Genomic DNA, 6,000 nt, shown 5'->3' on the forward strand with positions numbered 1-6,000 from the left:
AGAGATTTCTCAGAAGAAGAGATTAAAAAAATGGCAAAGAAACACATGAGGAAATGTTCAACATCCCTGTTTGTAAGGGAAATATATATTAAGACAACCCTGAGATACCATCTTACCCCAGTTAGAATGGCCCACATCCTAAGGTCAGCCAACTACAAATGCTGGCAGGAATGTACGGAAAGAAAAACCGTATTACACTGCTGGTGGGAATGTACACTTATACAACCACTTTGGAAAGCAGTCTGGAAGGTCCTCAGAAAGGTAAACATTGACCTCCCTTATGACCCAGCAATATCACTCCTAGGAATCTATCCTGAACAACAGGAATCAGGATTCAAGGATACATGCACCTCCATGTTTATTGCAGCACTGCTCCCAATAGCCAGGATATGGAAACAACCCAGATGCCCCACTACAGATGTATGGATCCAAAAATTGTGGTATCTATATACAATGGATTATTATGCAGCTATTGGAAAGGACAAAATAATGGCATTCACAGGGAAATGGATATAACTAGAAGAATTTATGTTGAGTGAGTTAAGCCAAGAGCAAAGAGACAAACAGCACATGGTCTCCTGATAAGTGGATGTTAAATCCAAAATGTAAGGTGATACAACAAAGTAAACAAGACTCGAGAAAAAAAGGACCTCCACTCAGATCACATATATGGTATATATGTGCACATCAGAGGGAAACTAGTAGGAGGACAGAAAATCAGAGGGAAACAGGAGAAAATATAAAACAGTGGGACCCATCAGCTTCATTGGATATTGATCAAAACGAACCAAACATCTCAATGTCAGCGATGGGAGGGAGGGAATGAGTGGGAAATATGAAGAGCTGACACTATGCAAAAGGAAAGGAATGTACATATCACCCAATGTGGAAGAAATAACTGTATAGCCAAAGCTCATAGAATTCATAAACTTTATAGACCACAATAGAAAATTGCTCCCATGAAGGTTAGAATGTGTTTGTGACTTTAAATAAGCATCATTATCCCACACTACTGTGAAATTTGTGAAATTATGTAATCACTTAATCACAATAAAAATATACACCTTGGTATAAAACCAATCAACCACAAAAGCTATCTGTGGCCTGGCCAACAGCCTTGAGAATGAGAGTTTGACAAAAAAAATGCATTCATGCTAGATAATTGCTGTTCAGAAGTCCTCCTTTAGGGAGCTGAAATGAAAGTTATTAGAAAACAGATAGGCAGGGGCTGGGAAGGTACCTCAGTGGTAGAGTGCTTGCCTTGCATGCATGAGGCCCTGAGTTTGATTTCTCAGCACCACATAAGCAGAAAAAGCCAAAAGTGGTGCTGTGGTTCAAGTGGTAGAGCACTAGCCTTGATCTGAAGAGCTGAGGGATAGCACCCAGGCCCAGAGTTCAAGCCCCACAACCAGAAAAAAGAAATATATATATATATATATATATATATATATATATATATATATATATATATATATATATATATATATATATATATATGGAATATATATATGGAAATTAGGTAGACTAAAGAAAACAATAGACAGAATATAGAAAAGAGTCAGACAAAATAGAATTAGAGAAATTGAAAGTATGAACAAGCAGCAGGCCATCACTGTGAGCAGAACTAGAGCTGAGTAATGAATCTCTAATCTGAGGACAAGGTAGGACTGAATGGTTAATGCTGGGCTTTTGCATATTGTATTCTGTTACCTGTGAAAGTGATTTAGTTGTTCTATTCAAAAATTTCCTATCCTTTCTAACTTTCAGTATTCTTAATATGAGTTAGACCTATGTGTAAGTACTGTATTACCTTATATCCAAAAAGTTCTAGCTAAAAACATTTAGTGTATATGAAAACTAAGAATAAAGCCTGGCATTTCTATATGATATTCTGTGTATTCACAGATTAAGTATTTTTTTAAAATTGATGATATTAGGGACCAGATATTGAGAGGGATATTTTCTTATAGAGTTTCTGAATTACAGCTAAGAAATAAAAGTATATGTACTCTTGATATATAAAGTGATGATTTGATATGCATATATGTTGTGGAATGATAACTATACTCCACTTAATTAACATGCCCACCACCTCAAAATTTTAATGAGTGTGTGTATAAGGAAACAATTTTTTTAGCAGATTTCAAGTATACAATACATTTAGAACTTAGTTTTATAACATAATATTTGTCCCTGTTGATTATCTTGCTGTTTCTCCCATCTCCCAATCCTGGTACAACAATTCTATTCTCTGCTTCAATCAGTAAGAATAATATACATATTACATATAGGATTAATTGTTCAGTATATTTAATTTTGTTCCAGATTAAATTTGTTTAGCATAATACCCTCTAGTTGCATCCATGTTGTAAAAAGCTTCAGGATTTTTTTAAGGTAATGTTCAGTTGCATGTAGATACCATAGATTTTGTATCATTCAATATATATTAAATCACATAATTAGTTTTGATCAACTAGTCTGATCAATTTAAATTAAAATATTTAAACATATTAAATTAGTAAATGTGACATTGATGATGATGCATTATATACATAATTTGACATGTTGAATCGCAACCCTTTTGTACAACTATTTAAAAACTTTCTAATTAGGACTATTAGACTGGGTGCTAATGGCTCATGCCTGTAATCTTAGTTACTCATGTGGTTTAGATCTGAGGATTATGGTTCAAAACCAATTGAGGCAGGAAAGTCTCTTTATCAACTGTTATCAACAATAAACAACTTGAAAAAAGAAGTGGAGCTGTGACTCAAGTGGTAGAGTGTTAGCATTGCGTGAAAGTCAAGAATAGCACCTAGGCCCTGAGTTCAAAAAACAAGGCTGGAACCAAAATAAATAAATAAATAAAGTTATAAAGTTATAAAAATAAACTTATCTGGTATATAATAGCATATATATGTATACATTAGTGAAATATCATACAATGATTTGATGTATGTATGTAATTGTGTCTTATTTAAATCAAGTTAATTATATTTATCACGACAAGCATTTTATTTCCTTACTTAAAACTTTCCTGATCTTTCTTTCTAGTCTTTAAAAAAATGTTCAGTATATTATTGTTGCCTATACACACTGTACTGTACAATAGCACATGTACTGAATAATAGCAGACTCTTTTTTATTGTAAAGATGATGTATAGAGAGGTTAAAATTTCTTAAGTCTCTAAAGAGTACATTTCTTTTGGACAGTGTTACCCTCTCACTCATTTTCTCCAAGTTTTTCCTTCCTTCCCCATTCACCCCAATTGTATAGTTCATTTCCAACATAATGTCTACTGAGTATAACCACTGAATTCGTTCACACTTTGTCCCACTGTTTCTGTGTTTGTCCTTCTCATCTCCAAGTCTGATAAACTTTACATATATGACAAAAGGTACAAAAATGAAAAAGTAACCACAGGAAAATGAACAAATAAAAAAACAAAAGAACTGAAAACAGTATAATAAGAACCTCTTGTTTCCATTTGTTGGAGTTCATTTTGATAAGAATCATTTTATTTGGTCATATGCACATGCTATTGAGCCACTGTGATCTTCTCCTAAGAATGTCCTCCTGTGTTCTCTCTGTGCAAATGCTAACAGTGCTGCTTAATCATGTCCAAGTGTATTTATTTGTCATTTACTATCATTTGGATTAACTTTTAGATTTATAGACATATTCTAGTTATTACAAATGAAGGAAAGCATGCAGCCATTGTTTCTTTGGGTCTGACTTACTTCAATTAATATAATTTTTTCCAAATCTTACCATTTCCTTATGAATGGGGCAATGCCATTCTTTCTGATGGAAGCATAGTATTCCATTGTATATGTATACCACATTTTCTTGATCCATTGGTCCACTGAGGGAAATCTGGGTTGATTCCATATCTTAGCTATGGTAAATAATGCTGCAGTGAACATGTTTGTGCTGGTGGCTTTAGTGTGACCTGATTTGTGGTGCATTGGATAAATGCTCAGGAGTGGGATTGCTGGGTTACAGGGAAAGCCTATGTTTAGTTTTTTGAGGAACCACCATACTGCTTTCCAGAGTAGTTGAACAAATTAAATTCCACAAAAACAAATCCCCAAAGAAACAACAACCCAATTAATAAATGGGCTAAAGACATAAAGAGAAACTTATCCAAAGAAGAAATAAAAATGGCCAATAGATCATGAAGAGATGTTCCACATCTCTGCCCATAAAAGAAATGCAAATCAAGACAACACTGAGATTCATCTCACCTCAGTAAGAATGGCCATTATCAAGAAAACTACCAATAACAAATGCTGGAGGGATTGTGGCCAAAAGGGAAGGCTACTACAGTGTTTGTGGTAACAGCAGAATCTTGCTCTAATCTAATTTTAACATAGTACACATTGATTGATCATTTTGTATTCCTTTATTCTCCCTAATATCTCCAATCTGGTAACTAATATTCTCCTCTAAATTTCCATGAGATCAGCTTCTCTGGATTTTACATAGATGGTTTTTGTATTTCTATGCATGCATTATTTCACTTAACATACTTATTTCTAGTCGAATTATGTCACAAATGACAGGATTTTATTTTTGTATGTAAATAATATTATGTATGTATGTATATATATATATATATATATATATATATATATCACGTATCAGTTGTTGGAAATGTTTCTCTTTCTTAGCCATTGTGAATACTGCTCCTATAAACATGGAAATGTATTTGCCTCTGAAGCATACGGACTCATTTGGTTTGCACACACTCCCAGGGGTGGATTTTCTGAATCATATGATATTTCTATTTTAAATATTTTTTGAGGAACATCTGTTTTCTACAGAGGCTGTAATAGCTTATATTCACATCAACAGTATGGAAGCATTACGTTTCTACATCTCTTTACCAGCACTTGTTATATATAGTAATAGTTATCACAAAACGGGTGCTGGTGGCTCATATCTATACTCCTAGCCACTCAGGAACCTGAGATCTGAGGATTACAGTTCAAAGCCAGCCATGTTAGATATATTTTCAAGACTTTACCTCCAATTAATAGGCAAAAACACCATTATGTACTGCTTATTTCTGCATTGGGCTTGAGTTCTAAGATTTCTACAATTGTTTCTATGTGTTAGAGTTCATTTTGCTTAGCATCATGTTATATGGTCATATGTACATAACTATTGAACTGTTGTGACCCACTTCTTGGACTAGCCTAGACATATACTAATTATTAGAAATGAGGGAAATCATGGAGCCTATGTTTCTTTGGGACTGGCTTACTTCACTTCATATGATTTTTTCTAAGTCTTTCATTTCCCTACAAATGTGGTGGTGTCATTTTTTTCTGATAGAAGCATAGATATACCACATTTTCTTGATCCATTAATCTACTAGGGGGGTGGCAATCTGGGTTCCATATCTTAACTATGGTAAATAATGCTGCAAAGAACGTAGTTGTGCTGGTAGCTTTAGTACAGTCTTGTTTATGGCCATGTATCTGAATTGGGGAAGAAAAGGGTGAAACAAAGAATAAAGAGCACAGCAATGCAAAAGCAATACTCATAAGACAATACGTTGGAAATAAACTTTACAACTAGAGGTGGTAGGGGGAGAGAAAGTTCGAGAAAAACCAGGGAGGAAGTACTCATTGCCTTACATGTATAACTGTAACACCTCTGTACATTACCTTGACAATAAATTAAATTAAAAAATAAAATTAAAAAATATTTCTACAATTGGCTACATACAATTTGTATCAGCTGGAAAAGAGTTTATGTGTCTTTTCTTGGCACTGGAGATTCATATTCCTCTAATGCTTTTTAGCCACTCATCTGTTGATGAGAATTTTTGTTTCCATATTCTGGTTATTATAAATAATTTTGCAATAAACACAAGTAAGCAAATATCTGTTCAAGGTACTTATTTTATTCCTTAGCTTCATACCCAAATATGGAATTGCTAGATCATATAGTCATTCTATTTGGAACTACTTGTGGAACCTCCAGTGAAT

This window comes from Dipodomys spectabilis, unplaced genomic scaffold (assembly GCF_019054845.1).
Source record: "Dipodomys spectabilis isolate Male_0828 unplaced genomic scaffold, ASM1905484v1 ptg000071l, whole genome shotgun sequence".
NCBI classification, from domain to species: Eukaryota; Metazoa; Chordata; class Mammalia; order Rodentia; family Heteromyidae; genus Dipodomys; species Dipodomys spectabilis.